A 12,963-nucleotide genomic window follows, 5' to 3' on the forward strand; every position below is an offset into this window, starting at 1 on the left:
ATTACATTGTGATGTTTGCTTGTTTGTTTTTTCTTGGCTGAAGGTAAGTCTGATGAATATGATGATAAAATTAATTTGTAAAAAAAAAAGTAAGTCTGATCTGACTTGTCAGTTTGACATTAAAAACCAACTTTGATAAATGGGTTATATTGATAACATTTTCTTTAAAATGAATTGGAAAATCTGAAGTTCCAAGGGTTTTTTTTGTTTGTTTTTTGTTTTTAAAGATTTTATTTATTTATTTTTAGAGAGGGAGGGAGGAAGAGAGAGAGAGAGAAACATCAGTGTGCAGTTGCTAGGGGCCGTGGCCTGCAACCCAGGCATGTGCCCCAACTGGGAATTGAACCTGTGATGCTTTGGTTCGCAGCCCGCGCTCAATCCACTGAACTACGCCAGCCAGGGCGAAGTTCCAAAGTTTTAACAAATATTTTTAAGGCACATAATAAGGTAAAGATATTTTATTTAAAAAGTAATGTAAAAAATTAAAAATTAACAATAAATAGCCCTGGCTGGCGTAGCTCAGTGGATTGAGCGCGGGCTGGGAACCAAAGTGTCCCAGGTTCGATTCCCAGCCAGGGTACATTCCTAGGTTGCAGGCCATAACCCTCAGCAACCACACATTGATGTTTCTCTCTCTCTCTCCCCCTCCCTTCCTTCTCTCTCTAAAAATAAATAAATAAAATCTTTAAAAAAAAACAAAAACAATAAATAACATTTAAAATGTATTGAAATGAATATAATTTTGATTTTCTCATCAGTTTCTGTCTATATTACTTTAAACAGTGTGTCTTCAATTAAAATATATCAAATATAATTATTAGTTATTTGATATATTTTAACAAATATTTTTATATTTCTTTCAAAAAATGAGAAAGCAAATGACTCAAATACAATGTTTTCAATTATTCTCTTTCAGTAACGTCCAAGGATGGCCTAGTAAAATTGTCAGCTAATATGTAATATTTACAACAAACACTTTTTCATTTTGGACATTAAAATAAAAGTATACCAAAGAATTCTCATTGATAATAAATTCCTCTTTTCATCTTTCTCTTTATTTAAACAAAATATTTCACTGCTTGCATTTGTAGATAACAAAATAGAAAAAAAAAAAACAAAAAAAGTAGCAAAACTGATGCTAAATCTATCTCATTGTATATTGAGTAACATCCATTGATAAATACACGAATTGATGGTAAAAAATGTTCCTTTTCTCTAATTAGAGATGCATTTCAAATACTCTGCTTACTATATATTTATCAAAATTGCTAACATATTTACAATTGTTAGTCAATTATATGTAAATGTTAATTTAAATATTTCAGAATTTTAAAATTTTTTAACTTTTTATTTTAGAATCCTTTAAAAAATGTTACAAATAGTAAATATGAATTCTACACACCTTTCTTTCAGTGTTCCCAAATGTTAATCTCATACATAACCACAAATGGAATAGAAAGAATTAAGAAATTAACATTGATTCAATATTAATCTACAGATCTTATTCAAGAGTCTCCAACTATCTTGCTCATGGCCCTTTCCTGGTCCAGGATCCAATTCTTGATCACATGTGGCATTCAGTTATCATATGTCCCTAGTCACCTTTAATTTAAGAGCATTCTTTGGTATTTTCTTGTTTTTCATCATCTTGAGGCTGTTGATGAGCACTAGAGTGTCTCTCTAAAGTGTAAAGTGTCTCTCAAATTGGGTTTATATATTTTTTCATGATTAAATTTAGGTTTTGCCTTTTGGGGAAAAGATAAAACAATTCCCTGCTGTGTTCTACTCTGGGCATTATATTAGGAGGCACATGTGATCAATATAACTAATTAGTTATAATTTATTATTCTTAGAAAATATTTATGCTCATAATATAGAAAAATGAAAGTTAATTGAAATATGTACAAGGGGATATGTACTTTCTCAAAATTCTGTGAAATGTTTTAAGAACATTTATGGAGACAAGTTTACTGAGATATTGAGTTATAATGAGATACAAAAATTGGCAGAAATATGTGCGGTTCAGAGAAATTTATGTTTTTTAATGTGTGGGACATTAGAACATATTTGCTTGCTGATAGGAATAATCCAATAAAAATGCAGAAAATGCAGTATTATTTTCAATCATGAGTTATAAAAAACAAAATTGTTTATTCACATGGTATACCCACAGAGTGGAATTCTATGCAACTTTTTAAAATGATCACTATAATTGTTAACACAGGATATTGTTTACTATTTTATTAATAAAAATATCAAAATTTTAAATAATGTAGGCCCAGACTTACATTACTTACTACATTGCAATGGGAAAAGATGCTCAGATAAACCTATGATAACTATAATTTCTTTAACAATCTATGTGAGTTTCACACATTACCTCACTTCTGATGATGACCTTAACCGTTAAGTAAGAAAATAATGCTTACATTTATTGATCAGAAAACTGGAATAGAGAAAGTTTGTATTTTTTTTTTAATTTCATGAGCTGGCAGGTGTCAAGCCTATAATTTTAACCTAGATCATGAAATTAAGTCACACACACATATATACATTTATTAATATTTTGTTTTTACTCCTGGAAACTGGCTACTCATTATTTAAGGAATCATAAATTATTCAAAATATTAGCCCTGGCTGGCGTGGCTCAGTGGATTGAGCTCGGGCTGTGAACTAAAGTGTTGCAGGTTTGATTCCCAGCCGGGCCACATGCCTTGGTTGCAGGCCATGACCCCCAGCAACCACACATTGAAGTTTCTCTCTCTCTCCCTCCCTTCACTCTCTAAAATAAGTAAGTAAATAAAATCTTTAAAAAAACAACTAAAAAATAAATTAAATATTCAAAATATTAGCTACACACTATAATCAGATTAGTGTTGGTAGTTTTTTTCTTGATATCTTCAACATGAATATTTTAAATATCAATGTGAAATAATTATCTAACATCTTTAAGAGTCAAAATAAATACAAGAACTCATTTTTCTTGTTCTTTTATTTTTAACACTAAAGTTGAATGTACTCCCATCATAAACCATATGATACTTGTATTTATCTGATTGTTAATCTGTCAGCTCTTTGAGGGTACAAGATTACTTTATATTAACACCCCACCCCATTCTCTAGATTACTCTCTAGCATGTATTATGTGCTGAGAGGTTGTTTGTTAATAATTGAATGGATGTCTCAGACCTTAACTTATTACATACAATAAACTAAAAGCATAATGAATTTCATTGTGTCTAGTTAATCCTCAAATTATATGCTTTATAAAAGAGAAAACTAAAACTATGTTTCTTGAAATATTTGTCTTTCTTCACTATTGAACATTTTATTTATCTACCATTGTATTTAAGAATTTGATCCTCATTTTGTGTTTTTAACTTGTATTTCTTGGGTAAAATTTTAATTATTACAAGTTTTTATAGGTAAACAGTATATATTCACAAAGCATGCAGGTGAGATTTGACTCACTGATATAACAGGCAGGGTATTTCTTGAGATTAACCCTCAGTTAACATGAGCATTGATGGCACCAATTTAACAGTGTTTTGCTGTCAGCTTTTCAGCTCTGACATCCAGGTGGGAGATTGCTCCAAGCTCTTCTTTCTGAAAACCTCGGTTTTCTCATTAGTAAAGTAGGGAAGATGCATGATCTTCTCTCAGTTCCCGGGTGCCGAAGTTTAGTTGGGTGCCAAAACGTGACATTCTTCCAATACCAGTATTCCCTGGGCAATTATTAGAAACCTAGAAGGAACAAAATTAGCTTGTGGAAAATCCTAAGAGCAACAGCAGGACAGGCAGTTACATCTGTGTTGGCTCAAGATCATGAATGGAAAACTTGGGCACCTCTTTGTCAAAAGAGAACATTCCTATTCAGTAGCTGATGTCTGAGGTGGTCCCTTCCACAGGTGTCCACTGTGGTTCCAGTCAGTGGAGGCACTAGTGCTTGGACACTCACTCGATGGCAGATCTCCAGCATGTTAGTGAAAGCTGAGTCATCACAAACCTAGAGAGGCTCTCCTTTCCCATGAGGAGAGAGTGATCCCAGAATCTGGCCAAGTTTGAGTCAACAGGAGCTTTGAAACTAGCTCCCAAGTGTCTTAGAAATATAAAGAAAAAAACCTAAGTTTTTGATAACCCCTTTGTGACACTCCTTTCTTTCCTTCTTATTTTTTAAAAGACTTGAGTTCACAAAAGTATACAATTTCAGACCTTGTGGTGGTAGTGAAAGGACTTTGAGCTCATCAAATTCAATCGTTTCATGGTATAGTAAAGAAAATTTGAGTCTAGACTGGGAAACGGGCAGGTTGCACAGCCCTGTCATGTTGGGAAACAAAGCTGGGAATCTACTTCTTAGTGAAGATCCTATAACCTGTCAAAAAGTAGATCTAAACCCTGCTCTTAAGCTTTAAATAACCTCTCCAGGTAAGTAGGGTTTCCTGGAACCTTTACATCAAGTTTCTTTGGAAGTGTGAGTAAAGTGAGCCCCTTGTGGCCTTGAGAGTGAACGTCTCCTTAAATTTTGCACTCTAAGCATTAATGCTGGCCTTGACTCTCACATGTGCCAAGACTCCTTTTACCTCAAGGTCTTCACTGTTCCTTGGGCCCCTGAGAACTGACTGCATGGCTCCACTGCCCTCTGTCTGGGCTCTCAGTTCACTTCAGAGGGAACCTCCCTCTGGTCAAGTAGCCTCGCCCTTCATTGTTATCCCCTCAACAAGTATTTTACCTATTAGAAAATTATATGAAAATATAACTTATTATAATATAGATGACAGTGTATGTCACAGTCATTTCATGACTCTAAAACAGGCCAACTAGAATTGAAACTAAATTTAGCCTACAAAATCCCTCAAACACCACACTTATAAAGGGACAACAGTGTAGCTGTGAGCACAATTCTGTGGATTCACGTGATATACTCCGTATCTGATTGGCAATTGAAAATGCAGTTACAAATATAGGTCCTTGGAGATTGTAGTTCTGGAAACCCATTGCAAAATACAACCCCTAATTATCTTTGTTGCTAAAAAGGCAATGCAATGTATGCCAACATAGTTTTCCTAGTAAGTAAAGCCCAGAGAAAGTAATTTTATTGACCTAAAAGTAGTTTGTATCCATAAGGCCAGAAAATAATTTTTTTTTCCAAAGGTGTGTTCAGGGAATGAAAAGAGATTAAATTTAAATGCCCCTTAAATGGTTCTTGGAATGGCATTAACAGCTAGTCCAAAGGGACTTATTCTAATCTTCTTTCTTGGCTAAAACTAAGGATTTAATGAAAGTGCTTTCTATAATAGGTAGATAAAATAGAGTTTAGTCTTGCAATTTTTTTTGTAGGAAATACTGCTATAGGTGATATTACATAGTATTAGCTTTCTTGTGTTATATTTTCATAATAGAAGTTAAGAAACAAATATAGTCCCTTAAAAAGTCATAAGCAATTTAATTTTTACCTTAAAACATAATGCAGACAGAAGTGGGCTAGTATGTTGTGTCCTTTCTCTCCAGTGACATAAGGAATTACAAGCCCCAGGGCATTTTTCTGAAGCCTGAGTAACACACTTCTCCTTGTATCTAGTTGCAAAAATGGGGTAAAAATAGAGTGAAATCTTAAATACAGTACCTTGAATGAAGATACCTGCTCATTTCTACTTCAATTGAGTAACTCTATTGAATAGCTTTCTTATTCTCCTGAATTCTGCTCTGTCCAAGTGACTTTTTTTTTCTGTATCATGCTGTGCTTTGCTATGTCTCAGAATTTCAGCACAGGCTCTTCCTTCTGCCTGTAATTTCTTCACCAGTTCTTTGTATAGTTGTTTCCCTTCTCTCTCTCCTCAGGTCTCAGATTAAATGTTAGCTTCTCCTTAATTTAGACCACTCTATTCTTGTTAGTTATTGTCACATTGTCATCAGCTCTATTATCAAATGCCTTTTCCTTGATGACTCTTCATACTTGATACTGATTTATTTATGTGTTATTGTGTGATACTCCCTATAGCTTATTTTTAACCACACAGAGATGGTATACTATATTTGACACATAGTTGACGAATAACAAATAATAAATATATGTTTAAGGACTTGGATTGCTTAAGGTCCATGTGTATGAATACAAGTGTTTTCAGTAGGGTAGTTTAGAAAGAAGAATCAAGTCATTTAAAAAGTGGGAAAGAAGTTCAAAAAGACTTATAAAAAACTATAATTTATATAACAGTCTTTGTGGTTTTCACAAATACTATCTCACTTCTGATGATGACCCTGACCAGGAGGAAAAAAATAACACTTATATTTATCAATCAGATATACAAGCTCTCCAGATGAAAAAGATTGTGTACAATCAGTATACCGTTACACTCCACTTCCATGCTTCAGGTGAGCATATCACATTTTAAGCAGTGCTGATTTTTCCAGTTGTGAAGTACTTGATGCAAAGTAGATGATCAGTAAATACTTCCTGAATCAATCAATCAATACATCAATTAATCAAACATAGAATTTAAGGCTTGGAAACAAGCAAATAAGAGTCAAAAAAATTCTAGCCACAAAGATTGAAGCAAAATTACTTCTGACTAAAAAATATTCCCTTTGATTAACTTAGATGGAAAATGCATTTCAATACTTCAATCTCATATACTTTAAAAAGAAGTAGAATTGTGATTTTCAGTGATGTCTTAGTTATGCTAGTTGCAAATAAAGTGCATTTAGAGCAGAAAATGTGATGTAATGTTACAAGAAAAAAAATTGTGCTTCAGTGGAAAAATGTGTGTGAGTCCAAGTGAATTTAGTTTGAAATCCAGTTCTGACAATATTGGCTGGGTCTCCAGGCAAATTACTTAGAGCCTCTAAGAATTTGCTCATTTACAAAATGGGAATAAAACCATACGTGGTTTATCTGATTGTATGAAAGTAGCTTCAAAATTTCAATAGCTCCTGGAAAATCCACTATAATATTAAGTCTAGTGACATATTGAAACCTTCTCAAGATCTACACACTAAAGGGATATAGCAGTTTAATGAGAGGATTAGTGGATGCAATTTTATAAGAAGTACCTGTTATTTTAAAACTAATGTTTTATCAAAATGGTACTGTTGAAAATAGAACATCATGCACATCACTCATTTATAGGGTTGCCAGGGGCCAAAGCCCACTCAATGGTACATAACATGCACTAAAAATACATCATAACAGGACTAGTTCGAAGAAAAAAATTTAAGTATTTAGGCGAACCAATAAATGAGTATTGCAATCATTTAAAAAAATTTTGGTATCAGAGTGAGAGTTGAGAGAGACAATGGTAGAAAGAAGGGGATGGGACTAGACAAAGAACATGTATGAATGACCCATGGACATGGACAACAGTGTGGGGATTGACTGTGGGAGTTGGGGGTGGACTGGGTGGAGGAGGGCAAAGGGGGAAAAATTGGGACAACTGTACTAGAATAACAATAAAAATTTTTAAATAATAATATAATCAAATAAAATCTTGGTACCATACTTAATCCATTCCTAATAGAAAAAGATAGATGTCACTTCTGTGCATAATAATAACACACTATTGCAAAAAAGAAAGGTTTCCATTCCCTAAAATATCTTTGTCCCTGACAGCTGTAACTCTAATTCCCTAATATTATCCTAAGAAACCATTGGAGTTTTGTTGTTAAGTGGAAATTAGAGAGTAGTAAATCTGAACTATAAGAAATGGTTGTCCCATGTCAAAAACAAATATAGACAATTTAATATGGTTCAACTTTTATATTTAATCTATAATCGGTCATTAACATCTCACATGAAATTATTTCCTAGTAGGAAATGGAGTGGCATAGGAAGATGGGAGTAGGAAAAGAAGGGGTTTTAACAGTTTCAGATTCAAGCACCTTATAATGGCACCATAATGCAATCCCTTGAACAAATAGAAAAATATGGCATAACCAAGTTAAGACATTTTAAAGAAAAAGGGAATCAAGAAAACAGACACATAGGTTCTTTATAAATTTGTGATGATTAAACCCTACCTACACTTGACATTTGTGGGATGATTCACCACAGATTGATGAAGTTATCTTTGATTAATCCTGTCAGCTAAAAAGTGGTAAGGAGAATACTGTGACTGCCCTACTACAAGGTATGTCCCTAAAAGCTGGACCTTTACACCACATAAAAACCGCCAAACCCTACTCAGAAAAAAAAAGGTAATATTAATGAATCATATTTTCATGGAAAAAAGTAAATTTAAGCAGACTGAAGTTTGGATGTTTCTTTCCTCCATTTAACTTTCCTTGTCTTCCTGTTCTAGCTACTGGGGGAAAAATACAGAACTTCCTTAATACACAGTATTTAAAAAGTTGATAAAATTACTGTTCAACCCAAATTAATCAAAACAACAAATTAGAGTAAACCAAGTTTAGTTATAAAAGTTTTCCGCATATTTCAACTCGGCACAACACAGCTGTACAAAAAAAAATGCCTGCAGTGTTTTTATTTTTTCTAACAGAGTTTACAATGTGACTCCCTTTCTTCCTATTCAGCCACACATCCTTCTGTCCTTCTGCTACTGCCGAATTTGAAGGTCAGAGGGTATACACACCTGGGCAAATACAATCAGTGTTTCCTCCACAAAAACAGACTCCTGTGACAACCAAACAGAAACAGGAAAAAAAGAGAGAGAGAGAGAAGCCAAAGATATTAAATTTCTCTTAGACCCACCACCTGATTCTTATTTGACCCAGGTCTGGGTCTTATTAAGCCCACCCTGATCTCTTCTATTCCTATAACTTTTTTACAAGATAAGCATATGGAATCCTAAGGCCTTATATTTTTCCATGTTACTGAGCAACAATCCTAGCTGTGCAAGAGAACATTTCTGAAGTCATTTTCTTTCCAACTGTTTTAGGCTGTTGGGCTCTCCTGCAAAGACTATCAGCTCTGGCTGTGTGAGGACACCTGTCCACTAGAATGAGCCTGAGATTACTAATCCATTTCAAGCAGATCACCCAACTCATATCAAATGGCAGCACCTTGTTTATTACCATCTTAGGTCAGATTCAAACTGTAGGCTTCAAGCTAAAAGGCTTAACCTTTAGCCCCTTCACCCAGGGTCACTCCCAATCTGTCTCCGGGGCACTTTTAATTAATGGCAAAGTGAAAAGGATTATAAATTCCAGAATTCCCAGATACCATCCTTTGCAAATGCTAGCTCACTAACAGCTAACCAGACATCCCATTAACACAGATTTGTCCCAGTGATTGTGTGTGCACAAACAGAACTAAGTGGAAACATGATGGAGCAATTATCTTGAAAATTCATGACAAAACAGAAATACTTCAACTGAGGTTTGGGAATTTACCTTTGCAAGATTGGAGAAATCTGCCAGATGATGTCCTTGCATTCAATTTAACTTTGCCTGTGCTGGAGCCAAAGGGCAAAGAAAAGTGGAAAGTGGGGGTGATTATCCAGACCATTAAAACTGAGCCATCCAGTAGTAAGAGGAAGAAAAAATAGAGAAAGCCTTAAGCAATCATATTGATCTAATTCAGCAATTAGCCAAAATCCAATGTTGTCTTATGGTATAAATATCTTTAGGGCTTTACTGAGTGGGAAAACAGAATGGTGAGACTCTAACTTTTCAAGTTTTCCATATATTTGTTTCCTAATGAATACTCTTAAGATTAAAGAAAGTTTTAGGGAACCAAAAATATCCTTTCTGAAGCATGTACTTCTTTAGACAATTTGCATAATACTTATGGTTTTAAACTGGCGAGATGCACACTTAGAATCAGACAGTTGTATAGAACACAATGAAAACAGTTTCTGAAGCTACCTCTGGAAATAGGCACCTAAATTAAGTGTAACAATACATGAACCAACTACATAGCTAAAACTACCCCATGCTAGCTTCTTTCACATAGTTTTAAATTTCACCTTTGCAGCAATCTTGTGAAGCTGGCATTATTATATCTATTGTATGGATGAACTGAGGTTTTTAAATAATAATATTAATTCTTTGTTGTATATATTCTAAAAAAAAAAAACATCTACCACCTGTTATGGGTTGAATTCTGCTTCCCACCCCACACCTCCCCAAAAAGATATTTCAAGTCCTAACCCTCAGTTATTATGAATGTGACCTTATTTAAAAATAGGGTTGTTTGCAGGTTTAATCACATTAAGATATTATCAGGATGGGCATTAATTCAATATAATTGATGTCTTTATAAGAAGAGGAGAATTGGACACGGACACAAAAGGGCAATTCCCCATGAAGACAAAGGTGAAGACCAGAGTGATGCACGTACAAGCCAAGGAACTCCAAGGATTGCTGGCCCCCACGGGAAGCCAGTTCAGGCAGGGAAGAGAGGAACCTGTCTCAGAGGATCAGAAGGAACAACCCTGCGAAACTCTTTACTTTGAACTTCTAGGCTCCACACCGTGATAGAATAAATTTTTACAATTTTTAAGCCAGTCTGTAGTACTTTGCTATGATAGCCCTAGAAAACTAATACATTTTACATGCTCAGAAAATTCAGATAAGGCTGATATAAATGTTTCATGTTTCTTTAGGTAAACATAGCTAGAATATTTCCAGTAAAATAGGTGTGTGTCTGGGTTAGAAAAGGGCCCTTACAAAGTTATATTTTGAGTTATATTCTAAAAATTCTGATCATTTAACCCCTTTTTTTAAAGCTCATTAAGGGAGACCTCATTACCTATAGAATGAATCCCTAACTTCTCAGCCTGGCAGAGCCTCACATGGAATAGACTTTTAAAAGATGTATAAGAATTAAACATACGAATTCTCCTTTTGGGAGCTTATCTTGCCCTGCTTCCTTAGCATCATCCAGTGCTCCACCTACATGAAATTCCTGGCTCTTGGCCCAAAGGTGCCTTCCTCTTTCCCACTTTTTTCCCCCGTTCTTATCATGCTGGGCCCCTCGCATTAAATGACTTCCTTTCTTCTCTCCTTATTCACTTGAACATATTAAATTCCCCTAGGCATTGAGTTCATCTAATAAGGCGTCTCCTGTGTTAGTTCTTTATTGATTATAGTGACTTTTGGGTTGCTATTCCTCTTCTCTGTGGCAATTGATGGATCTCTTTTGGCTTTTCCAGTTTTGTGCTTTGCCACATAGCATAATGAGCACTTCTTATCCCCATGCTGTTTCAGAAAGCTCTTGGATTATATGGTATTCCTACTCACCTTTTATACCCTGCCCCTACCTCCAGCACTTAGAATAATGCTTTACACAGAGTTGGTCTTCTGTACATATTTGTTGAATTGATTTTAAGTTTGAATAAAGCAGCACGAGCTCTCTTGGGTTGAGAAATATTGCAGCTGGCATCCTTGTACTGCTTTACATTGCTTCACCAATGGAGCAAGTCATGTGCTGCAAACTCTTCATCTAAATGGTATGAACTATCAAGGAAAGGATTTTTATAAATGGTTATCTACCACCTGTAGCAACAAGAGAAACAGACAAATGTTATAGAAATGTTTTTCCAGTTTATTCTATCCATCTAGTGGCAATTCATTTGTCTGGTTAGCATATCTGCTAGATTCCAGTGTTAGATTCAAAATAAAGCTAATTTGCATTGGCATAGTGACTTAACTCACTGGTGTATTATTACTATGTAAGCAGGTGTACATGCGACTACAAATAAAAGCTTGCTGATAGAATCCCAGCAGGGCTTCTGATGAGTTCTCATTTTGTTGAGCCTTACCCAGGAAATTACTGTGTAAAAAGCTTTGCTATTAGTTCTTTGCCTGAAATATCATTTAGCTACACCTGGCCAAATTCATGGCAATTACACTAACTATACAAAGAGGACATTCCAAAATTCTCATCAGCCTTTTAAATTTATTTTCTCAAACTTATTGCTAAAATAATAGAAATATGCAAATACACATATACTCAAATTCCAAAAGGTACATCTTAAGAAAAACTTAGTGTTAAAAAGTCATAAAAACTTATCAAAAGAGGATAATGTAAGCCACACTTTTCTTAAGATAGAATCCACACTATATGTTACCAACTCCAAGCTTGCAGATACTGTTTAGTGATGATGTGTATGACATATCTCAATGGCAGCCCTGAAGATGCTTCAATGGAAATCATATAAACTAGTTTATTGTATTGTGTAGTACATTAAAAAGCTTATAATAAAAATAGGGACTCTTGGTTTTTGACCATATGAACATATATATAAAATTTTTACCATGACAACTGATATGATGTGACCAAACCCATCATATATTCATGACTGTATTATAATGAATTTTGATATATTTATTAAAATTCATCAGCAGATTTTGGGTTTAAAAATTTTTAGTCAACAAATATTCACTGTGTGTCTTTTTTAGATGAGGTTCTCTGGGAAAGGTTCAGTTATAAGGAATGTAAGTTGGTCTCTGAGTAAAAATTTTCACTCTATTTTGAACAAGAATTGAGACAAATATTCACATGAAACAAGATAATCCAAAATATAAGATGATGTATGCCAAACGACAAAATATTTGTTACAGACCATCAGTGTTAGAGACCACCAGTGGTGGAAGAGATTGCCATGTGTTCATAACATAGAATGTTCATGCTTCCTGATTTGCATGGCAGAATTCTAATGTTTGCCTGTATGCTAGATGTAGTAATAAATATTCTCCATTTTTATTCTCAAAAGTGTTTAGATTCAGATGATAATTATGGGATCATTATATCACAGAAGCAAATGGGCAAGGGTGGCCTTGACAGAAAAGTAGAATTTAAATAACCAGAAGTGAGCATTTCTGGAAAAGTAACACAGGTGAATGGTATATGAAAAGGAATAAAAATGAAGCAATAGGCTGGATAGGATAGCGTTTTCCACAATGAGGTCTTCTCTGTATTGTGAACTGCAGAGGTTGTACTGTTTTGGTCTAGTTTTCCAAATGCTGTCCTCATAACTTTCTCCTGAGACAACAGGGCTTTTTTCC

This window comes from Phyllostomus discolor, chromosome 2, assembly GCF_004126475.2.
Source record: "Phyllostomus discolor isolate MPI-MPIP mPhyDis1 chromosome 2, mPhyDis1.pri.v3, whole genome shotgun sequence".
Classification (NCBI taxonomy): domain Eukaryota; kingdom Metazoa; phylum Chordata; class Mammalia; order Chiroptera; family Phyllostomidae; genus Phyllostomus; species Phyllostomus discolor.